The 12823-nt window shown below is 39.4% G+C and overlaps 1 protein-coding gene across 2 annotated transcripts in view; it reads left to right on the forward strand.

Annotated features, from left to right (window-relative positions):
• The window catches only part of CD101 (CD101 molecule), a 45932-nt gene extending 45278 nt beyond the window's left edge, over positions 1-654 (forward strand). The window contains exon 11 of one of the 2 annotated variants that reach the window (XM_016924918.4): positions 274-654. The gene's annotated coding sequence lies outside the window, so the exon portion shown is untranslated. Of the gene's footprint in view, positions 1-261 lie in introns of both variants that reach the window. The other variant, XM_016924931.4, reaches the window with a different exon arrangement.
• The last annotated feature ends 12169 nt before the right edge of the window (positions 655-12823 follow it).

A 12823-nucleotide genomic window follows, 5' to 3' on the forward strand; every position in this document is an offset into this window, starting at 1 on the left:
TAGAAACCTGTATTTTAATTCAAAGGGAAAGAGAGCAGAAGTGAGCCTGGTCAGAGAATCTTGGATGGACTCTGCTGCAGCCCTCTGTGGGAGCACTCTTCACCCCATCCCTCCTCTCTCCTCACATGGACACCTCCTTCAGCTTCTAGCTCAAACACCTCTTCCCCTTTTGAATCCAGCACAGAGATAGCACAGAGGAGATGTAAGCAGACAGGGAGGGTCTCCTGGGAAAGTAGACATTTAACCAACTTGAGCAATCAGCTTGTTTTACAGCTTCCTGCCTTGCTGCCTGTTTCTTCCCAAGCCCCGTGTGGAATGTGGTGACCTAGTCAGCTGGAACCAGCTTCTGACAGACCCCGGCAACTTCTAGATGAACCCGAGTGAACTTTCCTCATTACCATCCTGAAGTCACTACCCCAGGGGGAGCTATAGCTTCATGACCGTAACATGTGACCTGTGTGCTGGCAGGACGACTCACTGCGGCTGCGCCACTGGGACCCCTCCCCTACATGCACCAATGCACTCTCTCCCCTCTCCATCACCCCATAAAACCCTCCTGTCACTTTCCTTCAGAGACACCGCTTTGGAGAGTATTCCCAGCGCTCTCCTTGCTTGTGACAAGTAAAAAAAAAAAAACACTCCTTTTCATCAAAACTCATGTTCTTGTGGAGAGTTATTTGTTACTCGCCAGGCAAACAAACCCTGGTTTTTTTCAGGGAACAGAGACCCTCAAATATGAAACTGTTCTGGCCAGAGCACAGCATGGGAAGTGTGAGTTCCCAGTGGGTACCTGCTGCATGTCAGGCCCTGTGCTAGGAGCAAGGGGTCCTGTGGTGACTCAGACACAGCCCCATGCCCCTGGGATGCTCACCTTGTTTGTCCTGGATGCTCTGCTTTCATTAATGGGACTTAGAGCACCTTTGATAGTCTAAGCAGCTACATGGCACTCTTTGTCCCATAGGCAACTAAAATCCTCCAAAACTAAAACACCCCCACAGTATTTTCTTCTTTTTAAATTTACAGAATAAAATTTGCCCCGATCCAGTTCAGCAGACATTTTATGTGAAACCTCTTCTCTCTCCAATTACATACTGTTTACCTTTGGTTTTTGAAACTTAGTGGAGAGCTTTACTTTTACTCATTGATTTCAGCTTTTCCATTTCATGCCACCACCTGGTTTTACTTTTGGCTTTTTGTGTTATAAATCTTCCTTGGCAAAAGGACAAGCCTCTGTCTCAGGAGTTGACCAACCAGGGCCTATGGGCCAAATGCAGCCCACCATCTGTTTGTTTTTTAAAATACAATATATTGGAATATGGTCACTCCCATTCGCTTACATACTGTCTGTGGCTGCTTTCACGATAAAAATGGCAAAGTTGTGTAGTTGCCACAGAGACCATAGGACCTACATTGCCTAAAATGTTTACTATTCCGGTCCTTTACAGAAAACATTTGCCAGCCCCGCTGTCCTTTAATGTTCTGTCTCTCTTAGCCATGTATTATGTCCCTGGGAAACTGATTTGACCTCTTATATCTGAATCTCTTCTATATCTGATTAATCTAATAAATAATCTTAGGTTTTCAGGATTGGCATCTAGTCCCAGCCATTCTGAAGTTTGACTCCGCTGTACCAGCCTCATATTATAGATGGGAAGTTTATCACCCTGCAACGTTTCACACCATCATACTGAGTACCTACTCTGTGCAAGATAAGCTGACACAGGGATGATTAAGGCATGGTTGCTCTGCTAATTATTTTTATTGTATTGAGATGTATAGAAAAAACCAATTTATGGCAGAAGATGAATGCAATGGTATAAAGTCATGTGCCATAATAATTTCTTACAATCGTACAGGATTTTTTCATTATCTCAGAATTTTACAGCATCTCTATACAAAAGGAATTGTTATTCCTGTCCTACAGGTAAGGAATTATAGCTCAGAGAGGTTGGGATTTATCCAGGATCACCCAGCCATATGCAGAAGAGTAAAAGCTCAAACTTAGGTCTGCTGACAAGTCCTGGACTCTTTCCACAATAAACACTCTTTCCACAATAAACACAAAAAATATGCTCAAATCCATTGCTATGGGGGAAAATCTGGATATATTAATAGCCACTTTGAGTGGTTGTTATGGTGATCAAATCAGATACATCAATGGAGATAAGTTTTAAAACCACATCAAGTCATAAATGAATGTCAGCATTAACCCAAGTTTTTCTAGGACTTAACCTGTCCATGTACATAAAAGAAATGTAATCAATAGTAATAATCCAAATTCTACAGGCTTTCCCTCCCAGAATATTTACACAGGGTCTTGGCCATCTACAGTGTCCTTTAGATATTTCTGGGGGATTTCCCAAAACTGGAAATTTTTTTTTAAAGAGATGAGGTCTCACTAGATTGCTCAAGCTGGCATTGAGCTCCTGAGCTCAAGTAATCCTCCTGCAAGAGCCTCCCAAGTAGCTGGGTCTACAAGTACACACCACCACATCTGGCCCGGATTCTGTGAATTCACATGAGCTCACAAGCAAGTCCATTCCCATGTGGTTCCCTGCAGCTCCGTTGGGCTCTGTGGGCTCCCACTGCAGCTGGCATGCCAGAGCACATGAGATGCCAAGCTGAGTCGTGTTCAGTGATAAGCAGTGAAAAGGGTCTCGTTCTCTGTCTTTACATTACACTCTTCTGTAAGGATACAAATTCAAGATTGTTTGCATCCATGTCTCTAAAGATTCTCTTGTGAAAACTGTTCCATTAGCATTTGCCCAGTATCTCCTTTCTCCAGAGTCCAGACACCAGCAAGTCTGCGGCCAGGCTGGGAGAGACTTCATGCTATTCTCTCCATTTCCCATTGCCTGTTCCCAGCAGCCTCTGCACTAACCTCCTCATCACAGGTCCTCTTTTCCTCCAGCAGGAAGGTTATGCAATTGTGCTGTTGGGGAGCTCTACCACTTGGCAGACAGAGCCTGAGAAGTCTGCATTCCCTGTAGGCTCAGGTGGGAATTCTGTCAAACTGGCTATTAATTTTTACTCCTAATAAAGTGCTACAGGCATTTAGAAATCAGAGACAACTTCATAAAGAAGATGTAAGTTGAACTGGGCTTTAAAAATAAGAAAATATTTTGACAGGAGAAGGGTTAAGCAGAGGTCTGGACAGAGGAAGCCCCATGAAAAGTGCAGTGCATACAATAGCTTTGGGTTAAGTGTCAGATCTATGAAGGGGAGCAATGGGAGATAAATCTGGAAAAGTAGTTAGAGCAAAATTCTGGGGTTGGGGAAGGACAGAAGAACAGATCTTGAACATGGATAATATCTTGGACTTCATGTGGTGGACAATAGTGAGCCAGTCAATGTAATGTAGTAGGGAGGGAGAATTGAAAAGCAACAGCATAGATGATAGGTGGGGTTGGAGTGAGGATGGCAGTAGTACGAAGGTGAGGCAGGGAAGCCAGCTGGAAAACCATCTTCACTCTCTTAATTTGTGTAATGGCTATCACACCAATTTTGTGAGCATTTTGAGTATAGAAAAAAATTATCAGAAAGTTTCAAGTATCAAGCTCATAGAGGTAGCTCCTGTATGTTAAACACAATGACACATGATGAGACTCTTCTTGTGTCTAATAAATGCTCGTTAACCTAGTTTTCTACTGATAAGTTTAGAGATAAGAGACAGTTCCATCCATTCGTTATATTAACTGGCTTTCCATTTTTTAAAAAATTTATTCACCTTTACATTTAATTTACTTGTTAGAAATTTGGAGTTTCTACCATATTGTCTCTTAATCCAAGGCTCCTTCTGAACCAGCTCTGACTGCCAAATAGAGATGTTTTGAGTTGAAGCATAATTATCACATTAAACCATTTACCGAGACGAGAGACTATATTGGATGAGGACAGTGATTAAGAAGTTTCTATGGTATAAATAACCAGCATAGGAAAATCCAAATTTATTACTCCTATAAGGTCACATTGGCAAGGGAACCGAGAGGGTGTGTGCTTCCATTTTAAACTGGCTTTTCAACAATAGGATTCTTGGTGGACTTATCTCACCCTAGTCCCTTTCTGGGTACCTTGTGCTCCAGCCACACCAAATTACTTGCCAGGTAATTACTCCCCAGGTCTCTACCAAACATGCCCCTGATTTTGTGTCTTTCATTTGGAAAATTTCTCCTTTTTTGTGATCCTGTTCATCCCACTCAATTGACTTCAATATGTGTTTATTGCTAAGGGTGTCCACATAACATACCAGGGAAAATCAATACTGTTTGTTCTTTCGTTTGCATCTTCTGGGCTGGATCATGTTCATATAGAGAGTTGTGATGCAAACCAAGATCTCAGAAAGCTCCCTACCCCATCTCATGCCCTTTGGTAATTATAAGATTTTGAGCTCCCATAATCTTATCTTGGGTCCTCTCTCCCCAAACCACACTCTGCTGGGAGGTGTTTCTTGGTGGCCTGATGTGCACACGTGGCACACAAATCCATTGGAAAGACAAAGTAATATGGAAGCTACCCTATGCCACTGGTGCAAGTTTAAAGCCTGCTACCTTTTGCCTTTTATTATTTACATAGGTACTTCTTCAGTGTGAGGGGTTTTCAACATTTTCCTCATGATAACAGTCATTATTGAGAGGCTCAGGCCAATAAAACAAATACATACGATGACAATAGCAATAAATGTTCTTTGATGACACGCATATGTATATATGCAGTGAGTTTCTAATCAAAACATATATCAGTAATAGTTATTTGGGTACAATAATACTATAGACCAGGGATCATAAACTTAGATGTTTCAGCATCTAAGGTACGTAAACGAAGAGAAAGTATCGGTCTGGAGAAAATCCTTAGGGAGGGATGAAGATTAGAGCAATTGGAGCATGCATATCTATTGAAAGGCACTTAAGTTCAACATAAGATATAAGATATTGTGCAAGGTAATCAAAACACTTATAGGGGTGGAATTCTGTTCCTTGTAATCCCTGCATCACATCCTAAAGCCATCAATAAATGCTAAAACTCTGCCACCAAAATAGCATCTGAAGGTTATGCCTATATCTTAAAATTGTGAGTTATTGGCCTATGGTTTCTTCTAAAAGCTTCATTGTCTTACCATTTAAAAATAGGTCTAAAATACATGTCAAATTGATTTTTATATAAAGTAATTTTTGTATAAAATGTGAGGTAGAATTCTCATGCACTGCTGATGGGAATCATTCTGTTTTCCATAGCACTGGCAGAGCAGCTGCTATGGAAAACAGAATGGCACTTCCTCAAAAATTAAAAATAGAATTACCATATGAGCCAGAAATTTTACTTCTGGGTATATACCCAGAATAATTCAAAGTAGGGGCATGAAGAGATATTTGTATACCCCTGTTCATAGCAGCATTATTCACTAAAGCCAAAGGTGGGTGGAAGAAAGCCAGTGTGCATCAATGGATAAATGGATGGATAAAGAAGATATGGTACATGAAAAATAATACAATATTAGTCATCTTTAATAAGAAAATAAATTCTGACACAGGCTATTGACATGGATGAACCTTGAAGATATTATGCTAAGTGAATGAGCCAGTCACAAAATGGCAAATGCTATATGATTCTACTCATATGAGGTACCTAAACCAGTCCAATTTATAGAGACAGAAACTAGAATAGTTGTTGCTGGGCCTGAGGGAGGGGTGATAGGGAATGATTGTTTAATGATTTACAGAGTTTTAATTTGGGAAGATGAAAAAACTTCTGGAGCTGGATTGTGGTGATGGCTGCACAGCAATGTGATTGAACTTAATACCACTGAGATGAGCATATAAAAATGGTTAAAATGGTAAATTTTATGTTATATATTTTACCACATTATAAAAGTGAGATAAAGATCACGGTTTAATTTGCTCCATATGATTATCCCATTGCTCCAGTACCATATTTTTAAAAAGAGCATTCTTTCCCCACTGTAGTGGTATCCACAACATAAATTAGGTGAATGTTATGTTTTTATGTATTGTTCAAGAAATCTTTGCCCATCCACAATAGTCTGCAGTAATACATTAAATCACAACCAATCATGATTTAATAACAATTTACTACTGAGCATGATTTCTTACAGGGAATGCAAGGTTGGTTTAACATTTAAAATTTAATCTATGTAAATCACTACATTAACACTTGATCATCTCAACAGATCAAGAAAAAAGAATTTAATAACATTCAACACTTCTGCTTTTTTTTTTTTTTTTTTTTTTTTTGAGACAGACTCTTGCTCTGTCACCCGTCACCCAGGCTGGAGTGCAGTAGCATGATCTCGGCTCACTGCAACCTTTGCCTCCTGGGTTCAAGGGAGGATTCTTGTGCCTTAGCCACTCAAGTAGCTGGGATTACAGGTGTGTGTCACCACGCCTGGCTAACATTCATATTTTTAGTAGAGATGGGATTTTGCCATGTTGGCCAGGCTGGTCTCAAACTCCTAGCCTCAAGTGATCCACCTGTCTTGGCCTCCCAAAGTGTTGGGATTATAGGTGTGAGCCACCACGCCCAGCCTTAACACTTATTCTTAATAGTATTTCTCAGTAAACTAGTAACAGAGGGGAATTTTCTAAAATTGATAAGTACATAATACTTAATGGTGGAATATTAAATTATTTCCCCCATAGTTAGGAATAAAATGATAACATCAACTATCACTGTCTGTTGAATATTATACTGGAGGTCGTAGCCAATGCAAAAAAACAAGACAAATAAATATAAGGTAAAATGATTAGAACAGAAGTTAAACTCTTTATTTGCAGGTGACTTGATTATATTTGTAGAAAATCCAAAAGTGTCTCCAAACAGGGTTGCTGAATACATGATGAACATGTTGATCAAAAATGAGCAAAAATGCACTAATTTTTGTATATTAAAAATCAAAAATTGAAAAATTTGAAAATTACATTTAATAGAAAATATCAAATGCATTGGAATAAATTTAACAAAAGATGTGCAAAAACTCTACATTGAAAATTACAATACTTTGCAGAGATAAAGAAGACCTAACTAAATAGAGATTCCATTTTCATGGATTGGAAGGTTCAATATCATTAAGTTGTCAATTTTCTCCAAGTTGATCTATAGATTTGATGCAGTTGTTATCCATGGGGAGGGAGTGGCAATTTTGCTCCCAGAGGACATCTGGCAATTTGTGGAGACATTCTGGCATGTCTTTACAACTTGGGAAGTGCTACTGGCATCCAGTGAGTGAAGACCAGGTCTAGTACTGAACATCCTACAATAAACAGCACAGCGGCTCTCCCTAACAACAAAGAATTGTCTGGCCCCAAATTTCAATAGTGCCAGGTTGAGAAACTGTGGTTTAATGGAATCATAATGCAAATCTCAAGAGTTTTTTAGAAACTGACAAGCTCATTTAGTGTTAAATGGAAATACAAATTATCTAGAATCGACAAAATATTTAAGAATCAAAACTTGGAGGAATTATATTATCAGAGTCCAGAACATTCTACAAACTATAATAAGTAAGACCATGTGGAATAGGTGCACAAGTAAACAAGGAAACCTAAGAAGCAGAATAGAGTTTAGAAATACATATACACACACACATTTCCATTATAGGTGCTACTATAGTGGGGAAAGGATGCTCTTTCTAATATATGGTGCTAGAGTAATTGGATACTCATATGGGGGGAAAACAAACCTTGACATCTATCTCATGTAATAGGATAAGAGAAAAAAAAATAGAAAAATTGGACATCATTAAAATTAAACTTTTTTGTTCATTAAAAGACAATATTAAGAAAGTGATGGCTGGACCTGGTGGCTCATGCTTGTAATCCCAGCACTGTGGGAGGCTAAGGTGGGAGGATCACTTGAGCCCAGCAGTTCAAGACAAGCCTGGGTAACATAGTGAGACATCTTTTCTACCAAAAAAAAATTAAAAAATTTTAAAAGCCAGGCTTGGTAGTGTGTTCCAGCAGTCCAGCTCCTTGGGAGGCTGACATGGGAGGATTGCTTGAGCCCAGAAGGTAGAGGCTGCAGTGAGCTGTCATCATGCCACTGCATTCCAGTATGGGTGACAGAGAGAGACTCTGTCTCCAAAAATAGTAATTATATCACAGACTGGGAGAATGATATTCATAAAACATATCTGACAAAGGCTTATATCCAGAATATATATCAAACTTTTATAAATCAATTTTAAAAGAGGAGAAGCACATAACTCAATTAAAAAAATGGCCAAAAGATTTAAATATGGTTTGAAAAAGACAGAAAAAAGACTTGAACATGGATCTCAGAATTGCCAATAAGCATACTGTTAGTTCAGGTGCTTTGAGAAGCACATGCCAAGATTAGAAATGAAAGGGATCTACTGGGGGCAATGCCAGTGAAGAAAAAAGGGGATGGAGCGGAAGAGGGGAAGAGCCCTTGACTGTCCTGCAGGTCTGACTTCTGTGAAAGGAAACAGGGAAGGAAGGAGGATTTATATAAGAAGGTCTTCAGATTGCATAGCAGTTCTGAGATAATCTGGCTCAAGCTGATAAGGAGTCTCTGAGCAAAGGTTGCTTATTGAAGAAGTACTCCATGGGGCAGACATTGCCCAGCTCTAGTAGCTCTGCCATGCTTAGTCCTTGGCAGGGAGCAGCCCAAGGGAAATGTGGCCTTAGCATAAATATTTGAAGATCTGGATGCTGGAGGTTGTCAATTAGCTATGCTCTTTGCAGCAGGCTCCCTTGAAAGGAGATATGAGTGGTACAGCTCCATGGCCACAGCATATGAAAGATGTTCAATGTCATTACTCATGAGAAAAATGCAAATTAAAACAGTGAGATAACTTTATTCATATACCAGGATAGAAAATATAAAAGACTGACAATAGCAAACACTGGTAAGAATGTGGAGCAACTAGAAATCTAATGCATTGCAGGTGGGAGGGTAAATGTATTCAACTATTTTGTAAAATAGTTTGGTAGTTTCTAATAAAGCTAAACATATACCTACTTTATGACCTACAATTCCACTACTAGCATTTTCCCAAGAGAAATAAATGCTTATGTCCACCAAATGACATATACAGGAACATTCATAGCTTTATTCGTCATTGCTAAAAACTAGAAACAATCCCCTTGTTTATCGATAGGTGAATGAATAAATTATAGTTTCTACATATCATAGAATACTACACAGTAATAAAAATGAACAAACTACTGACATACATGACAGCATGAATGAATCTCACAGCATTTGTTGAGTAAAAGAAGACAGACACAAAAAGGTACAAAATTCAAGAACCAGCAAAACTAATCTATGGTGACAGAAGTCAGAATAAGGATTTCACTGGCAGAGCAAGTATTAACTGAGAAGTAGCATGAAGGAACCTTCTGGGGTAATTGAAATGTTGTTTTTTTGACCTAGGTTGTGGTTTCATGGGTGTATACATATGTAAAAATTCATTGAGCTGTCTTTAAGATTTGAGCATTTTTTGTATGCACATAATAACATATACCTTGTTAATAATAATACATAACTTTATGTAAATAATTTAAACCTGAGGGTTTTTTTTAAAGCATTTTTCTTTCAAAAAGTAGTTGAGAACCAAACAGATGACCAATATAGAATGAGGAATTTTAATATAGATGGGAAATTGTAAGATTTATGTATTCAACAAGCATTTTTCTGGTACTTAGTATGTGCCAAAACATATGTTAGGAGGTAGGCAGGCAGAAATGACTGACATTGTTTCTTCCTTCAACAAAGAAAGGAGAAAGGAGTTAAGGTTTACTTTATTGAGCAGCCATCACATGTTACAAGGATTGAATCCTTACAACAATATTGTCAAGAAGCCAAGATTAAACCATTGTGTTCATCAGGGTTCTCCAGAGAAACAGAAACAATAGAATATTGTTAGGCTATGTATAGATATATAAGAGGAGATTTATTCTGGGAATTGTCTCACACAATTATGGAGGCCAAGAAGCCCCACGATATGCCATCTGCATGCTGGAGAACCAAGACAGCTGGTGGTGTAATTCAGTCTGTCTGAAGGCCTGAGAACCAGGCGAGCTGATGATGTAACTCCCAGTCTGAGGCAGAAAGTCTGAGAACTGAGTGGGGAGGGGATGTAAGTCCTGGAGCCTGAAGGTCCAAGAGCAAGGAGCTCCAAAGGCAGCAGAAAGAAGATGGATGTCCCAGAACAAGAAAAAAGAGAGAATTTGCCCTTTCTCTATCTTTTTGTTCTATTTAGGCCCTCAACAAACTGGAGGATGTCGTCTCCACATCAGTGAGGTATCCTCACTGATATATCCAAAAATAATATTTTACCAGCTATCTGGGCATTCCCTAGCCCAGTCAAATTGACACATAAAGTCAGCCATCATAACCATAAATCAGGAAAAAGCAGTTAAATATCATGATCATTAAGTGGCATTAAAGATCATGATCATTAAGCCCAGATGCTTTGATTCCAGAAGCAATGGTCTTTCTATCACAGTAGCCTCCTCAAGTCATAAAGATTCTACCGTTTCATTATGGGCAAAGATCTGTACACACAAGGTCATGAGAGGACCACTGGGACAGAAAACGATAATATGTGCTTGTGTTGTCACAGAGTCTCTAAGTGCTAGCATGTTCTGAAAGGGGGAGATAAATTTGGACTTCAGGAGCAGGGACCCCTTTGCACTCTTTGCCCTGGTTCGGACAGATTTCCATTCAGCCCAACACATGTTGATTGAATGGCCACTCTGTGCTGCCTTCTGATGCTGTTCAAATAGACATATAAGAGCATGTTTTGTTATGGTCTCCCCTGACTGAAGGCAGATGCTACAAGTTCTTAAGTCTGTCTTTAGGGAATCTTTGTATTGTTTAATGGTCTGTCTGACAGCAGCTATTTGTACCACTCTGCTGGCAGCAGGAAATTGAGGGTTCTTCTGTTCTTAATGCCCAAGATGTGACCAGCCCAATAAACGGGTGCTGATGGCAGAAGGGCCCGTATTCTCTAAGCACGGGCCAAATACCTTCTAGCCCTAAAATTGACAAATGGGGCTGCTGTGTGGAAAACAAAACAAAACAAACAAACAAAAAACATTGAAGCAAAACATTTGAGTGGTGTTACAGGAGTCTAAAGTGGCTGGGCTTAGCTTCAATATCAAATAAAGGTTACTGGCTCAGCCCAACATCAGCTCCTAACACACACAGGTGTCCAAATATTTCCCTTGAAATTCTTTTATTGATTGAGGAAAGGCATTCAGTTAGGATTAAATGTGGATCATTCAAATGCAGTAAACCAGTAGATTTTCCACCTGGCAACAGAAGGCTCAATGGCAACTCCGTATTTAATAGTAGTCTTTCCATACAAAAGAAACAGTAAATATATGAGCCCTCATCTATCGATGAGATGAAATTGAAGCCACTAACTACTATCTCTTACATTCCTCTACTTAGATTTTTTTGCCTCTTTTAGATGGTGTGCCCAATGAATACATCCAAAAAATTAATACTCAGGAATGTGTGCTCTGGATTCAGACTGCCTGGGTTCAAGCTCTGACGATGTCACCCACTAGCTGTGTGATCTTTGCTGGTTAATCTTGCTTTGCCTCAATTTCCTCATCCATAAAATGGGGATAATACCCATTACTTCACAGAGTTAATTGTGAGGATTAAATGAGATATACATGTGAGGGAGTCAGAACTCATAAATGTTAGGTGTCATCATCATTCTTAACAAGCTAGCCATTCCTGAAAAGGAAACGAGATACTTGCATTTTACTTCTTAATTCTTAGCACACTAGTAGAACAGGATGTGGAAATAGAATGCAAGCATGGGTTTTGCCACGAAATAGGATCATTGCTTGGGTTCTTAGCTCAAAAGGATAATTTAAGGGATAGGTAAGTATAAAGTTTCAGAAGTCAGGATATCAAGGCAGTGTGAACAGAGGAGCATGTGGATAGAATTATCTGAGTGCTTTATAGTTAAACGCAAAGCCAGGGTAGTTTAACCCAAGAGTTCCAAGTAAAGATATATAATATATGGGAATTAATGAGAAATGGCATCACCAGAGACTCCTATTCTGAGGTACATTGTACCTATATTAATTACCTGTTTCAATTTACATGTAGATTTGAGTGCAAATGGCACATTTGGAAAACAACTATTATGGCAGATAGCAAATAATTAGTTTGGAATCTGTATTAGTCTGCTTGGGCTGCCATAACAAAATACCACCGATGGGGTGGCTGAAATAACAGATACTCATTTTCTCACAGTTCTGTAGGCTGGAAGTCCCAGTCAAAGTGCCAGATGATGTGGATTTTGGTGAGGACTCTCTTTCTGGCTTGTAGACAAGCCACCTTCTCACTGTGTAGTCACATGGCATGGCAAAGAGGGCAAACTCTCTGGTCTCTTCTTAGAAGGGCACTAATACCATCATGACCCATCCTCATGACCTCATCTAAACCTAATTATCTCCCGAAGGCTCCATCTTCAAATACCATCACACTGGGGGCTGGGACTTCAATATGTGAATTGTGGGAAACATCATTCAGACTATAGCCAAATTGACAGCATAATTAATGAACTGGACTGTGGTTTGTCCTGTACCTATCCAAGGTGTGCACTCTTCATGTCTGTTAACATAGTTCAGATGGAGTAAGTTATCTGAGTGCTACAGGTTTGGTATTTTTTACTGTGCATGTGTACGCTTGGGTAGGATTACAACTTAAGAGCAAAACCAGTCAAGTGAACTGAGTAGAATTTCCCCACCTGCCACTTAGCAATGCTCCAGCTCTTCCATCAGAAATAGGTGATCACTGAAGTGTCAGAAACAGTGTCATC

This window comes from Pan troglodytes, chromosome 1 (genome assembly GCF_028858775.2).
Source record: "Pan troglodytes isolate AG18354 chromosome 1, NHGRI_mPanTro3-v2.0_pri, whole genome shotgun sequence".
Lineage (NCBI taxonomy): Eukaryota > Metazoa > Chordata > Mammalia > Primates > Hominidae > Pan > Pan troglodytes.